This window comes from Stegostoma tigrinum, chromosome 17 (assembly GCF_030684315.1).
Source record: "Stegostoma tigrinum isolate sSteTig4 chromosome 17, sSteTig4.hap1, whole genome shotgun sequence".
Taxonomy (NCBI): Eukaryota; Metazoa; Chordata; class Chondrichthyes; order Orectolobiformes; family Stegostomatidae; genus Stegostoma; species Stegostoma tigrinum.
Genome location: NC_081370.1, coordinates 50,560,157 through 50,576,927, shown reverse-complemented (window position 1 = coordinate 50,576,927; position 16,771 = coordinate 50,560,157). Strand labels below are relative to the sequence as shown.

At 41.9% G+C, this 16,771-nt stretch overlaps 1 protein-coding gene and 1 long non-coding RNA gene across 3 annotated transcripts in view; both read right to left on the bottom strand.

Annotated features, from left to right (window-relative positions):
- The window catches only part of LOC125459355 (very-long-chain 3-oxoacyl-CoA reductase-A-like), a 165,631-nt gene extending 158,136 nt beyond the window's left edge, over positions 1-7,495 (bottom strand). Inside the window, exon 1 of one of the 2 annotated variants that reach the window (XM_048545730.1) lies at positions 7,375-7,495. The gene's annotated coding sequence lies outside the window, so the exon portion shown is untranslated. Of the gene's footprint in view, positions 1-5,074; positions 5,192-7,374 lie in introns of those variants that run through there. The other variant, XM_048545731.2, reaches the window with a different exon arrangement.
- Positions 7,496-9,364: 1,869 nt separating this feature from the next.
- On the bottom strand, positions 9,365-14,825 carry LOC125459358 (uncharacterized). Its single transcript, XR_007249001.2, has 3 exons — positions 14,376-14,825; positions 13,950-14,060; positions 9,365-13,082 (listed from the first exon to the last, which is right to left on the bottom strand). It is a non-coding gene; the product is annotated as an uncharacterized LOC125459358 (long non-coding RNA).
- Positions 14,826-16,771: the final 1,946 nt, after the last annotated feature.

Sequence of the window (16,771 nt, the reverse complement as noted above, 5' to 3'; positions counted from 1 at the left end):
TAGCTCTTAATTACAGATATTCATTGTTTTAAATTTTACCATTTGCCATGGTCTGATTCAATCTCCTGTCTCAAAAGCAATAGCTTGTATCTCTGGATTACTAGTCCACTGACAAAACCACTGTGCCACCACCTCACAAAGCTGTATTTATAGAGTGCCTCTCAGAACATGAGAGCTAGGAGCAGGAGCAGGCAGTTCCGCCATTTAATACCATCATGGCTGACATCATCTCAGCCTCAAATCTACTTTTCTGCACTTTCTCCATAACACTTCAGCCCATTAAAGTTAAAACTAAATTAAAAATCTATTTTCTCCTTAAATTTACCCAATATCGTACTATCTACCACACTTTTGGATAGTGAATTCGACAGACCCATGACGATCTGAGAGAAACAAATTCTCCTCATCTCTGTTTTACATCTGCTGTCTCTTATCCTAAAAGTATGACGTCTTATTCCAGATTGCCCCTAGTGAGGAATTATCCTTCCTATGCTTACTTTGTCAATCGTCTTTAACATCTCACATACCTCAATTAATGTACTTTTAATGTAGCTCCTCTAATGGATGAAACATCCCAAGGCACTTTACAGGCGGCTTATAAACAAAGACAGCAAGTCGCAAAATGAGACATTAGGTCAAATGATCAAAAGCTTGTTTTAAGGACTGTTAAAGGAGGAGAATGAAGTAGCGAGGCAGAGAGGTGTAGGGAAGGAATCAGGCCCGGATAAGTGAAGACATGGCTACCATTGGTGGAACAATGATAACTAGGAGTGCACGAGAGGCCAGAATTAGGCTTGGTGGAGGGTTGTGTACTGAATAAGATTGCAAAAATAGCAAAGGAAAGCCATGTAATGCATTTGAAAGCGAGGATAAAAATTTCAAAATAGGCAACCAAAGCAGGCCAGCAAGCACATCAGAACAGGGCTATAAAGGTTGTTGGTATTCAAATAAATGCTAAATATCTTTCTTTAGATGATTATGGGTGATATCTTGTAAACAATTGACACAAACAACATAATAGACTGTATTCATGCTTACATATGCTTGAGATTATTTTATATATTTATGCAATTCCTACACTGCAACAATGCCCAAACTTCAATATTACTCCGTTAGTTGTTACCCCCTTAGGGATGTCACAAGATGGTTTAAAAAAGTGCTATACGAATGCAAAACTCAATGTCTGATCATGACTGGCACATAATCTCTTGTCAAGTAATCAAGATGTTTGTATTGACTATGCAGAGGTAGATGTTCACTATATTTTCTGGAAAACACATCTTTGTATTTGCTGTGGTAAATTTAAATCATTTGGTTTACCATATTACATAGACAATAGTTGAAGAAAGTGCCACTCAGAGGTAGTAACAAAATCATGACCTAGCCAGAAACACTCAAGTCATAAGACCAAATAAATAAATGTTGAGAAATTCACTGCAGGTATGGATACAAGGTAGGTACCAGGAGCAAAGCATTTTATGTCATATTAACCTCGCTTCCTGCATTATTTTGATTATTTTATTAATGTGGTCTTCATCAAATGGCCTTACTTAGGAACCAATCTCTCTAAGCTGTAAAGAGAAAGCTTTATTTTGAAAGTAAAGGTTTATTTTAAGAGCAATCACAGCCCTTGTGCACATAATTATGGACCTTGGTGATGTTAATGTATGTAAAGTTTCAGAATCTACAATGGTTAACTTTATTGTGGTAAAGTCGAAAGGTCTTGGAAAAAGCAATGATTTGCTACAAGAATGACTGAGGACAATGAGTGATCTTAAAGATGTTTACTTGCCACAATTCAATTTGAAATAAAGTTTGTTGCTAAATCTGGTAATTTATTCCCAAATCAGATTTACCAATAATCTTCATCATACACCTTCTGTTGGATTTTGGAACGAATGAAGGGTACAACATTTTCCTCAATTTCATGCATCTTGCATCCAAACTCTTTGTTTTAGATCCTTCGTATACAGTTCCCTGCTTGATATTCAGTTGAAGGTCTGGCAATGTCTATATCTCTTACAAGTAATATTACTGAACTTCAGAAACAGGTACATCTCAGCACTGCACTCAATGCTAATTTTCGGGAATAACACACATCTTGTTAGTTAGCCGGCTAACACGTACATCTGCTTTTCCGTGTACATAATTTTAATCTCCTTTGAGCGAAAAAGAAACAATTGGTCAATGGCCTCACTTGTTTAACTTCCTAATTCGACTTTTCCAAGTATTTAAAAATGAAACGCCACCGGGAAGAAAGTTTTCTCCGCCAAAGCGTGTACAACATGTACACACACACACACACACACACACACACAGATCTTTTAAGATAGCACTGCCGGTAAAAACGCGAACGATTTCTCGCTGTTGCTGCCCTCGAAGCGAGTTGTGAATTGGAAATGGGCATACTTCTGCTCCTGCTTTACCTGGACCGTGTTTCAATATATTTTAATTTTGTCCCTTTATCTCTACTGAGGCAGAATGGAACCGGGAAACACGTCACTGTAACAGTTACTGAGGAGTTTTAAGAAGAAATACGGCTGGAATATGATCGAGTGTTATAGACATAGCCGCGCACGCTGCCTCTGTATCCACGTTTACTCGGGCGCTTTCTTTCGTCTATTTATTGAGAAAGTTTGGGCCCTTTCTCGCATTACTCTATTTTGCATTCCTCGATGTTTTTTTAAAAAAGACTAAAAAGAAAGGCTTCAAAAATAAAGAAACTTAGACTATCGTGCAGTGCTGACAGTAAAGGACGCAACTCTTATGCTTCACACAGCCATTTTGTCGGCTTTTCATTCGTAGTTCACACACACTGAACGCAGAGTATTTATTGGTGCCGTGAAGCAGAATTGACGGGGTTTGCATGAACTTTATGTATGCTTCTTCCCCTCACCCCACCTTGAAAATGAAGAAATGCGTTCTCATTTATTGCGAGAGTCCCAGTGACTGAAGGGAATGGTAGAATTAGGAAAGTTTGTATTTTGGAAAGCGGGGTTGTGCATGTTGAGTGAGGCCTGGAGGAGGTAGTTAGTGAGAAGTTGGTGAGGCGGGGCTGTGGTTGGGAGTCAGGCAGCATTGAGAGACGAAGCGGGGGGGGGGGGGTGCTATTTGCAATGGCTTCCCGCTGGAGCTGGGTAAGGAGGCTGCCGGTTGATCCATAAGGAGCCGGATACAAGCCGCTCCCGTTCCCAGTGTACGGCGGTCATCCTTAGTTCCAGAACGTCTCTTTCTCGATGAAAGCGTCCTCCGCAAATGCTTTTTGGGGTAAGGGCTTCCCGGTTACACAGTCACATACAGCAAGCCCAGACCGCAAAAAGATTCGAGGAAGACAGAACAAAAATCAGCTGGGAAGGGGCGTGTTGAGAGGGAATCTGCCGACACAGTAACAAGATCAATGCTCCAGGGTGTCCAGCAGGCAAACGAAGATCTTGGGCTTTTTGTAGATGGTCCTCTCGATCTTCAGATGGAGCCGTTCCTTGGCGCTCAACACAGGTCCTGCCTGCCACCCTCCCCAACAACCCCCCCACCCCACCCCTTCCATTCTCCTCCCTCCTTCCACGAAGCGTCTGGAGCTCCCCCCTCATCCATCGCCTTACTGAAAAGATCCAGGTTCCCCCTTCCCCATACACCCCCACCATCCCTCCCTCCGACAAATCTTCTCCGAAGCACTGCTTCCGCTCATCCATTGCGCTCAGTGCTGGGGCAGGAACAGGGTCCTGGTGTTTGGAACAGATAGAGAGAGAAAGGGAGGAAGGGTAGATAAGAGAACGGGAGGAAGAGAGAGAGAAAGGTGTTTCTACAGAGAGTGATGGAGAGACGGACTTGAATCCTCACGATCTGTTTCCAACAGTATTCTGTGCTGCAGACTTGGTGTCGCCGCGTAAAGGAGGCAACGCTGACCTGACCAGTAAATAAATAGAGAACCGGCGCGCAAGCTTATTGGTGTCCATCGAATCGTCACCGTCCAATCCCGAAAGAGCTCATTTCAGGGGCCCCCCTTTCAAAACACACACACACACACACACAAAGAGACACATAGGCAGACACCCACACAGACATAGATACAGGCACACACACAGAGAGAGACACACACACACAGGCACCTGATCAGACAGACACATTCAACAGGCTCACAGACACAAACAGAAACACACACATAGACACAGGCACACATATAGACACACACACACACACACACACACACAAAGAGTCTCATAGACAAACACCTACAGACCAGACATAGACAGACACACACACACACACACACAAAGAGTCTCATAGACAAACACCTACAGACCAGACATAGACAGACACACACACACACACACACACACGTAGCAAAGACATGGACAGAGAAAGACATATTCCCAATGAAACAGGTCTCCAGGCCAAACTCGAATTACATATGCCACCGCCCCCCCCCTTCCAAAAACAAGCCCCCTCACAGCTCCTGGTGAGGGAGCCCGCCTTCCCCAGAACCAATACATTTGCCTGGCTCGCATTCATGGCCACTACGTTCTGCCTTCCCCAACTACCCTCATCCCCACACACAGTAGCATCTGGGGAAGGGTAGGGAACGGGGTGCAACCAGAAAAACTGCCTGATGTCACTGATTGTACAGAGAGAGCTCTCTCAGTTTCCTGTTATGATCCGTCGAGGAACAGCGTTTTGTTCCCCTGCTGGAACTCTGCATCTTCTGCAGCAATGGTCATAACCAGGACAGAAGGTGAAGTTTGCAAGAATCCTCTTTGCTGCGGGACGCTGTCCTTTCACTTCATGATTGGGTAATGGTGTATTAATAATTTGTTTCTTTAGCAAATAAAATGGTAGCATGTGTAGCGCCAAAATACTTTAGGAGGCTTGTAAAAGCACTAAATAGTGCAAGGTGTATCCATCAAAGCAACCACAGGAATATTAACAACAAATCAATACAAATACATCTTCGCAGTTAATTACGACTGTCGAGATAATTATGATAATATAACTGTGGACTGTGAGCCTTTAACATTTGCACCTCAAACGGTAATGAGCACATAGGGTAATTGTTTTGAAAAGTCTTGATCTGACTTACCTCTGTTTCCGCTTTCACTCCTGGATTTCGCACGTTCGGCAACAATTGTAAACTAAAATTCCTCTCACCCACAGAAAGTATATAAGTTAGTATATTGTGTGGGAGGGTCACGATCTTGATAATTAGGTATTCTAGGACCAATCTTCTGGTTCTATAGAGGATAATAAAAGAAACGCGAGCGGATCGCCCGGTTGCACAGCAGTCTTGTTTGCAAAGTTCTGATTGGGAGTCTTTCATTTGGGGATGTAGCGAGTAAGTCACGATTTTCCTCAGTTGCGAGTGAACTGTGACTGGACCCATGACGCATCCACGCAGATTACTCACTTCACAGTCACGACTTTGAAGCCATGCTGTGGAAAAATTACATCGCCACTCCGAATTAGTTAATTCACTCAGAATCCTAGGCGAGACTCGCAATCTCGCCATGGAGTAAGCCAAAAACTGGGGAAAGCTACCTTTTTTTGGTGTGTCTTTGGAAAGCGGCGCTCTGAGTTGGAGGGGATACCAGTTTTATTGCACGTGTTTTATTTTCAGTCTGCACCGTCGCATTGTAAACACAGCGCCCTCGGCAACGGAACCCACAGATACCGACTGATGAGCTTTGGCGCACACTTGGTGCTTTGCAAACGTGGCAGGTCTGTTTTAAAAGGTGGGTGTTGGTACAGGGTTAATCGACACGTGTTTATTTACCGAACTTGATACTGTCTGCTCGTGCGTATCTATGTTTCTGTGTGCGTGTGCCTGACGGCTCGATTTGTGTTTCTCCGACGCATCTATCTCATCATCCTCCTATCTACGTTCCTGCTCGCTGTGCCTAATTGCAAGGCTGCTGCTGATACTGGATAAAGTGGAAACAAACAGGAGCCTATCTTAAGCTTGCACCTATGCAGAATGCGCATCATCTGTCGCCTCTACAAATTCGTGTATAGGTTTGACATCCAGATAGATCTTCATCCATCAGTCGCAGAACTCATCTAGTCTAAACACACAGTACGAAGTTGTGTATGTCGAAGCAATTAACTTAGAAGTATTTGGGACATTACATCAATCCCCCGTATATCTTCCTCACCCCGGTAGGATGTTGACAGCGTGCTGGCAAAGTGAATGTCCTCTTGGTGAAAGGTAGAGTTATTTTATGTTCTATTTGTTGACATTGCCGGTATCCACGTGATGCATTCTGCAATGTATATCAATAATGCATTTCAGTGTTGCTCGGAGCACCGTTACCCAGACAGAATATCGGGTCAGGTGCAGTGTCAGCCGGGGCGGCACTATTCAACATAGCGCACACCGCTTTCCCAAAGCAACACAATTGAAATAGAGATTCCACCTACTCATCCAAACGGAGCATGACTAAGAGCAGAAAAGTGAGAGAGGGAGTATGTGATGATCGTGGTAAGGGCAGCGAAATGGCAAAAAAAGAGGCATGTGTGGGAGAACAGCATAGGAAAGCGTCCTATAACCTCTCACTCTACAGAACTCATCCAGTAGGAAACCCGGAATAACAGGCGGGAAGAGCTGAAAAATACACGCGTGTATCAATGAGTACAGTGGTTATAATGTAAACGGAAGTTCCAAGAGGCTGCATTAGATGTTTATCTTTAACCGGTGTAAAGGAAACACGAGAGTACTGCAACAGCTTAGCTGGAAAGTCTTCAGTCACCTTGTATGTTAATATTGCTTTTAAAACTTCAGAAGAGCTCAGAACTGTTCACAAAGTTTCTGCAAGTACCTCTTTTAGTACAGAATTTCCCCAGACATTGCTCCCCCTCCTCCCAAATACAAATATCTACCAACACACCCAGTAGCATTGGGGATTCCAATCAGAATGGGTGATATAATCGACTGTCAATAGTGGAAGTGAAAAATGAATATTGTTGTTGGCTTTGCGGCCATACAGCGATTCTAAAGCATGGACTTACACAGCGTGTATGAAGGACGGATTACATTTTTACGATGTTTTTACTCTCACAGCTCCATCCGTCTTGTCTCAGAATCTGCTTTGCCCCCGATGTAATAACACAGTGCCACGTTAAAACTGGCTTGTCTTCGGGATCACTTTTGCTGAGAGTGTCAGCACCGCCGACAGAGAGCGGGTTCCAACTGGTATTGATTCAGAAATATAAAGGCTCAGGGTGATTCCCCATCCACCTGCTGCCTACTCTTCGCAATGTGTACCCCTTAGAAAAACAAAAAAAACACACGCAAAGCGATCTACTTGAGGGCACATTCAGAGAGACAATTTGTAAATAAAACGCACAGTAAAACTTCGTATCATTGTAGACACAAATATAACCTACCGTCGCTTAGGATTCCTCTTCTCGGTAAAACAAAAGTGTCCTATTAATTTTCTGACTGAGTTGCAAATATAGCAGTCGAAATCAGGTTCTCCTCCACCCGCGCTCTCTTTTTATGCAAGTAAATCCCTCCTTCTATTTCTGGAGTGCGATCAAACCCCGTGCTATTTTTAGCTTGCGGTCTCAAAAAAAACTACTCACAAAGGCATTTTGCTGCAACGTGACGTACAAACCGTGAAATGAACACTGAGATTTTGTTCCCTCACCATCTCTGCACCACTCGTATCTAGCTGGCTTTTAGTTACATCATCGCAGAGATTTCAAACCTTTCTACACTCTCCGATCTTATTACAGATCTCCTCAGTTGCATGTGTGTGGGGGTCTTTGCCCGTGTGCCAGCAGCTTTCAAATATGTTGAGCGGTCCACCTTTCATTTTATTTGCGAGGAATTTCGCACTTCTGGATAATACGCAGAGATCCTTTCAAAGCACTTCTGGGCAGCAACACGTTTTACAGAAAAATAATACAGCCCCAGCTTTCTAACACGCCACTCACTATTATGTGGGTGTTTTTCTTGCCCCGGGGCCTTTCTTTTTAAAATGTTATTTCTGTTTTCTCTGCAATTAAGGAATTAGGAGCAAAGGGTGGCTTTTTCAGCAGTGGGGTTGGAGCTAGAAATGGAAAGGAATAAGGGAAACTGTAGCTATCGTCTCCAGCTTGAGTGGAAATGGTGAGTTTGTAAGCGTCAGTCTTATTCCATTGACGTCACGTTCACAGTCTCCTTAAGAGTCTCGGGGGTAATCCGAATGAGGATTTTTTTTATATTTTGGAGAAGGCTGTTCTCCAAAGCCAAAACAATTGCATTAACCTCTAGTAATCAGGCACGGGTGTAAAGCAGGGGAGTGCTGTGGCTTGTGTGTACCCACGCACGGTTTACACACTGCAGAAACCAGCCTGTGCCAGGAGCACGTTCTCCCCCTTGTACTTACCCGTCGAACTAGAGCCAGATATTGATAAAGCGTGGTTAATTCTCTCTGTTTGTCAGGCAAACAGCCCCGTCTCCTGCAGTGACGCAAATAACAAGAATCTCTGGCTCTGGCTTCCTAGTTTGAGTGCCCACGCACTCTGCCTGGTCTCCCACGGAATCAGTTTGTGCAGCTTTGCACAGAAAAGACCCAGAATTAAAACTACACCGTGATTGAAATAAACCCCATTGAACTGTCCACTCTGAGGAAGGAGCAGGCCAGCATTACTCTTCCAATCCCAGTGAAACAGGAGACACAATTCTGAAAAAAAAAGACACAAATGTTCCTGTTTGCATCAGTCGTGTTCCTCAACGTGCAGTTTGACCGTTCGAATTGATTCCTGCACCTTTTAAAAAAGCTATTCTCTCACGCTTTGCTATTTTTTGAAGTCTCCCTTCTGTGCAGTAATTGAAGAAGGCTTTGCAAACCATGGATAAAACACACTGATGTGTTTCCCGAAAACTGAATGCAGTGCCTTCAATCGAGCAATAGCTACATCACCAAATCTGTTTCTCGTTCACAAATATAAAGAGCACATTATCACGTCAATCTTTGGATCAGTTGGGAAAATACACAACTGCTAATAAACAGTTCAGGGTAACTTGGGAAGAGGAATTACGGCTACTCAAGTGGACCTGAAATCCTTGTTCTGACAGAGCAAAGTTACAGCAGACGAAAAAGCAACTACCACGGAAACAGATATTTCCAGAGAACCAGGCGGTATGTTTTGGTCATTTCATTTTACAGGAGTTTAGATTCGCATTGAAGGAAAATGGAACAGACAGAAGGCACGATCTTTGATGAATGAGATCATTCATTTACATTCATATCAGTGTTGATAAAAAAACTGCAGAATCACACTTAAACATTAAAAAAAATCCACACAGACGCAATGATGCTGCCTGAATTATAGGCACTTTACATTACTTACTCCAAATGGACACAAGCTAAACTGCTTCTTGAAAACTCTAAAGCAAAGCTAAGCAAAAACATGAATGCAAAAAGAGAAAAAATCCCCATTATTCTCCGACTGTGTTGTTGAGAGGAACACCCACAGCACATACAGGTGCACACAACACTGACATGCCTGTGCTGGTTTGCAATCAATTTTACTAATGTGTATACAACATCAGGACGTTTTTCTTCCCTGGACAGCGCAGCATATCTTGAGAAATGCTACCTTATTAACTCTCATTTGCTGAAATGCCTGGGTCCAGCTGTATATCCCTATATCCCAGTAACAAAGATCGCAATGCATGGAACACAAACATGTCTCAATGGGTGGAAACGATGATGGTCCTTGCATGAAAGATGAATTATTTTCAAATGAATCCAGACAGTCACCAAACTCCCGTGCTTTTATGCAAAATGAATACAAAGTGAACTTTAAGATTTTTTTTCCAAATGCCAACAATTCTGTTTTTCATTTATTATAAATCATTTCTTAATTCTTGTCATCCCTATCTGGTTGCAACTCAGCAGTAGAAGATGCAGTCACGCCGATATATCCTTACTGTCAGTAACGTGATAGTACTATACTTCCAGCAAAGCTGAATCTTTGCAAACTTTTAATATTGTCTTGTTGGCGTTCTGTACTGAGCCAACAGTTGATTCGTGCTGAGATAGGATCCGCCGGCCCGCTGTTGTTTGCATGTGAGCCCGTTTCGAAAAGGCTCGACAGCAGCGTGGTAGCTGTTCGTGGTGCTGAAATCTTCAAATCCACTTTGTAAACTCGCTCAGAATATAACTGCCAGCAAGGCAGTTCAATGCAGAACTATCTACGCAGTTTTCTCGTACGGGAGAGAGGGTAAACAGCGCAGATAATAACTTGTGCATCATATACACTAAAATTTTCCATGTGATAAAGGCAATTATAACAAAATGATGATCTCTGGGCATACCATACATCACAAGGTTATAGATTTCTGAAAATGGTCTAGACCCGAAACGTCAGCCTTCCTGCTCCTCTGATGCTGCTTGGCCTGCTGTGTTCCTCCAGCTCTACACCTTGTTGTCTCAGATTCTCCAGCATCTGCAGTTCCTACTATCTCTAGACCCAAAACGTCAGCTTTCCTGCTCCTGTGATGCTGCTTGGCCTGCTGTGTTCATCCAGCTCTACACCTTGTATCTGCAGTTCCTACTATTTCTAGACCTGAAACGTCAGCCTTCCTGCTCCTCTGATGCTGCCTGGCCTGCTGTGTGCGTTCATCCAGCTCTACACCTTGTCATCTCAGATTCTCCAGCATCTGCAGTTCCTACTATCTCTTGACCCGAAACATCAGCTTTCCTGCTCCTCTGATGCCACTTGGCCTGCTGTGTTCATCCAGCTCGATCTTAAAGTCTATTCAGTTCATTGTGTTTGTGGTTCTTTGAAAGTACAGTTGGTCCCATAGTCTTGCTCTCTCTTCATTGTACTACTCTTTCAACCGACTCAGACAATGCATTTAAGGCCATAATAACACACTCTAAAATACGCTATTCTTATCAACCCCACTCATTATTGTAATCTCCTCCCACCCACAACCGTCCCAGATATCTGTGCTCCAATAATTCTGGCCCCTTGACCATCCTTGAGTTCCATTACTGGTGGTTCAGCCTTCAGTATCTAAGACCCTATGTTCTGGAATAACCTTCCTTCACCTCTGTATCATAAGCTCACATTCCTCCTCTAAGATATTTCTTAAAACTCTTTGCCCAAGCTTTTGGTCATCTGACCTAGTAAGTCCTTATGCAGCTTGGTCTCATTCTCCTGTAAAACAACTTGGGATGTCTTATATTAAAGACACTGTATAAAGTGATTTTTATTCTATTTTTGATTAATTATCTTAAATTTATGTCCAATGGTTATTGGCAGTGAAAACACATTTTCATGATATATGCTCTCAAAATCCTTCACAATTTTCTTCTTAACTTTCTCGGCTTTAGGAGAATAATCTCAAATTTTCTTGTCTTTCTCTGTGACTGAAGTATCTTACCTCTGGTATAATTCTAGTAAATCACCTTCACAGATTCTTCCTTCTTAAAAAGGAGTGGGATGCAGAATCAGCCAAAATATTCAAACTGATGCCTAACCAGTGATTTATAAATGATCAGCATAAGGGAAGCATGATGTTGAAGCTAATTTGGACAAGTGCAAAAATGCCTAACTTCAAATTATCACAACAATTTAAGCCACAAGAGAAAGGGTATGCTACTTGATTGGCCAGCCAACTTGATCCCTTTAGTCCTGACATCAAAATTGTCATGTTTGTTTGAAAATTGTTACTCTTGGAGATATCCTAATGAGCGCAAGATTAAAGGTTTTGGCAACATGTAAAAACCAGAAGAATGGTGGATGCTGTAAATCAGAAACAAGAATAGAAGTTGCTGGAAAAGCTCAGTAGGTCTGCCAGCATCTGTGGACAGAAATCGGAGTTAACGTTTCAGGTTGGCTTTTCCAGCAATTTCTATTTTTGTCTTTTGCAACAGGCCTCTCTTTTCAGCAAAATTCTGTTCTATCAAGAGATAATTTAACATAACTTTCTCCCTTTGCCTTTGCCCATTCTTTCTTGCTACAAAGTAGACATAACAAGCTTGATCATTTGCAATATTGATGTCATCTTTGAGCTTGAGCTCAGTGTCTGATCACATATACGCTACATCATCACGATTGCCTACTTTCGCCTCTAGCATTGGCTGGTTTCCTACTCTGCTTCTTCTCATCTGCTGTTGAAACCGTCCTCCATTTCTTTGTTACCTCTAGATTTGACTATTATAATTCACATCCTGGGAAGTGATCTTCCACCTCACATAAACCTGCGTCCATCAAAAACTTCGAAACAGGAAAAACATATGTCAATTCACATCTGATTTATTTTACCTATCAATGATTTTCTAACCTATAGTCGTTCTCATTCTGGTAACAACATAACTTAAAAATCAGCACCTTTGTTTTCAAATCTCTCCATGGCCTCACCCCTTCCTATTTTTGTAACCACCACTAAACATCCAAACTTCAATCATATCAAAGGATATGAGGAGGAAGTGGGAACAAGAAAGTAAATTGGATGATCTGTCATGATCATACTGAATGGCAGAGCAGGCTCAAAGAGCCAAATGCCCCACGACTGCTCCAATTATCTATGTTTCAATGTTTACATTCTTCCAATTCTTGCATCTTGCACAACCTTGATATTAATCACTCCAATATTGATAGGTATACATTCAGTTGCTAAAACTCCATGCTCAGGAATTTGCTTCTAAATTCACTCCCCTCTAGCTATTCTTCTTTAAGTCATTCCTTGGAATTTATCTTTTTGAACACGCTGTTTATCATTTGATATCTCATTCTGTGGCTCTCTACCTTTTTATGAATTGATAACACACATCTTAAGCACTTTGGGATATTTTGCTTGTTACAAGTGCTATAAAAATGCAAATGTTGCTCTTAAATAAGAAGAATCGCAACTCTTATCTATATATATTAATAGGCTAAAGCTCTGTTGAAAGAAAATGCCATAGATTGTGTTTCACACCAATCTAGACTCAAATAAGTGTGTGTATTTTTGACAGAGATAACATTTTCAAAATTTAAATGTTGTGCTGCCTATTTTCAGTGTAACTTATAAAACATCTCAAGATTCTTTTGTTACAGATGCCCTTACATGTGATAAGAGTCTGTTGAGGTCTTCTTGCGTAGATCTATCCCTGGACGGAAAGTAGAAAAGAAAAGATACATAATATATATATATATATAGATACATAAATATAGAACACATTTGCAAAAATGGAGAGAGGGTGTGAAAAATATAGCAGATGTCAATACATGTGTGCACTCAGACTGTAGAAAACAAAAAAAAACTAACCTCAAATTTTGTTCCGATTGAAAAGCATTGATGTAATCGTCTGCTCTTTCCAATCTAAATAGCATTGAGTGGAATACTGTGGCTGGTTCTGCCAGCTGTAGTAATACTTAAGTTGGCACGTAGAGAAAACAGCACAAGAGCAATATCAATGGATAACCATAGTCAAGGTGATAAACAGAGTTTAGGGCAAAACCTCGAGGGAATTTGTTGCATTTTGGGACACTGTCTGATGAAAAGCACGTTGGCCTCACAAGTGGCAGAGAGCAGAATATCAATTAAAGGCAGATTTAACACTAGAGCAAGTTTGTTTTAGATTAAATAGAACACACAGCCTCATGAGATGTTCATGTTTAGGCTAGAATTTATGACAGATTGTGTTGAACTGATTTTTGCAGATATCCTAAATTCTGCCCATTTTTTATGCCCTGTCTTTTCTGTATTGTTTTCATAAAGGTTTTGGATGCTTTGTTTGTTTGTGCTTTACAAAGTACATCAATGTGTGGCATGTTATGTTCTGAGTGTGTTCGGACTCTATCCAGGCAGTATCGCCTGCAGGAGTATGGTATCCTTAAACACATGAGGGGGTGTTAAGCAAAGGCATCTTTCAGTGAGTCACGGGCAATGGAGACTGTTCTGCTTACATTGAGCCCAGTCAGCATCCTTGTTAAAGCTGCAAATGGCTGGAAAAACAAAATAACTATTTACATACCTCTAACAGGATGGCTGTGCTGCAATCCTATCGAGGATTTAGCTGAAGGACCCTTAGCTTGGCTTGTGCTTCATGTCCACCCCATTTCCCTGGTATGATTCAAGCGTCGACCTAGCATTAACATTACATTTTCAAAAGACAGCTGTGAACCAATAGTCTTTAGCAAGGATACGACACAGATATTCAATAACTGGCAAAGAAAATAATCACTCATCAGAGGATAAGACCGAAACTGCTTGATGCCAAATTATCCACAAATGTCATTTTAAGAAATAGCAAAACAGAGAAAATGAATGCACCAAACATTACCAGCAAGCAAGTAACCTACCGCTCTGCCATTCTTGGCTTTTCGAGTAGGGAAGAAACAAAAAAAACACAAGGAAACACACACTCACTCACTTACACCCGATGTATCAAGTGTCTTACCTTTTACTAACTCAATTCTCTCTTGCAGCTGCGTTCTGTTCAGACGATGCGAATTCTACACAACCTTTCATATATATATTTCTTTAAATACACCAGATACCATATTCTATGCGCAAAGAGCCAAACGCTCTGCACTTCACGTGAGAGTCTGTATTCTGAATTAACAGTGACAGAACATTTGGTGATCGGTGCCAGATTCGAGTGAGTGAGAGAGAGAGAGAGAGAGCTAACTAATAAATAATCAGGGATATTTCTGACTAGAAGGAGCTGCTGACATGTTGACGACAACTGCAAATAAACAAATAACAGATTCAGAGCAACCTCCGGGTTAGCTATTCTATTTTCTAGATTACAACCATACTCAGTGGTGCTGTGTGTGTCTGGATTTTGGGGGTGGTGGGGGCTTGTTTTTTTTTCACAAATAGCCTTGCCCTGGCCAATCTGCTCGGCTCTTCCAGTGTGTTCCTGACCTGCACTGACGTCATTGCGTCATTAGGTCTCCCTTAGAAACACTGTGAGTTTCAAAAATAGTATCAAATTAATTCAGGGGCGAAGAAAGGCTGCACGCATCTGCAATTGGAAGCAGACATAAAACCCTCTACCCACTTCCCTAACGGACTGCCGAGAGAGGAATATTTAACAAAAATAAATCGATTTTTTTTCGCCCAAAAATACCTGTTGAAGAAAGACCTCCCCCTTTTTGCTGGTCTAAGAATAGCACATGCAGTCAGTGACTGCATACCCGTCACTGGCTTTGCTCACCTCTGTAGGGATCCACCAAGAATATGAATGAATTATCGAAAAGGACAAAGTAGAACACACCCACATACAAATTTGGCGGCAGGAGGGTCACCAATTAAAAGGTTACACTGTGGCAAATTTCCTTTCAATGCAACATCATCTCTCCCACTGTGAAAAAAACTGATTTTACTTTTCCTTTTGTCTTTTGTTTCTTAATAAAAAAAAACTAAAATGCACAGCACGTGCCTCACGTGTCTATATCTGGCAGCAGCTCCGGCTCATTCACAGAAAAGTCTGTGAAGCGGTCCATTAATGATTTGCGCAGACATACATTGAGAAATGGAGCTCCTTGTGTCCCGTGCAGTTTCCCTGTCTCAACGCCAGAAATTTATCAATAGCCTGACGCCGAGGGAGAAAGCTCGATTTGCAGGAAGTCCCGTGAATGGTGCAAACGGGACTGTGCCCACGCTTTCTGGGGGTGTTTGGTTGGGGTTGGTGTGGTGTGGGAGGGGGGAATATTGGGAAAGATTATTGACCGATCCCAGACGGAGGCTGAACACGATGCTTCTTGGTGTTAGCAGTGCAACAGGTAACGGTTACGGTAATCCACAAACAAATAATCACAGGAGTTAAAATTCTTCCTTGCTATTCTTGCACAAAAAAGAATCAGCCTTTCTCAAAGGAGCAGATATTTATTTAGCAAGAATGACCACAAGATGGTGAATATCTTGCAATCTGTTTCTAAAAATAAACTGGGGCCCCTATAGGTCTAACCAGATGATCCAATATTCCTTTCCAACTGAAACACGCCCCGCACTGTAAACCTGCTGACAATCTTTGTCACGGAGAAGTGTATGCTGCAGAAATTTATCTACAGTGAAGCCCAATTTCTACGCCAAATAGAAGCCAGAAACCAATGGCAATGTTAAGAACTTTAATTTAACAATATAATATTACCAATATTTGAATATTGTACAATAATTCCATTATCTAACAACTGGGAAAATGTTTGTAAATTTCATCAGGAATAGGTGCAGGAGTAGGCCATTCAGCCCTCGAGCTCACTGTTATTTAATGAGATCATGGCTGATGACCAACTCATTGAAAATGCTTCAGTTACATCCACATGGTGTGGATTGGCATCAATTCTTTCACCTCCTTGCAATAGGACACAGTGGGTTGTGCTAGACATGTGAATTGATCAGACATCACAAGATCCAATGAACTTCAGATTTCCTATCCTTCCTATTTTCTACTGTACTTCACTCCTGCACCTAGGAAATTCTTTTCCTAAATCTCTTCACCTCAAATGATAACTTATGATTTTTGTATGGCCTTACTTCACTTTACTTCCACCTTCTTTGGCACCTGCAATTCTTTAAGTAAAACATCAAGATGACTCATAGGTAAGAAAGAAAAACTTGCATTACGATAGCACCTTTCATGACCCATCTCTTTATGCCCGCTGACAGGTATTCATCCACCACAGAAATGTTGCTAATGTGGATTCAGAGAATCCCCACAGAGTGGAAGCAGGCCATTCAGCCCATTAAGTTCACACTGACCTCTCCAAAGAGCATCCCACCCAATTCCGTTCCCTGCCTTGGTTGCTCTGCAGACATATCTCCATAGTTGCATTCATATCTTTGCCATTT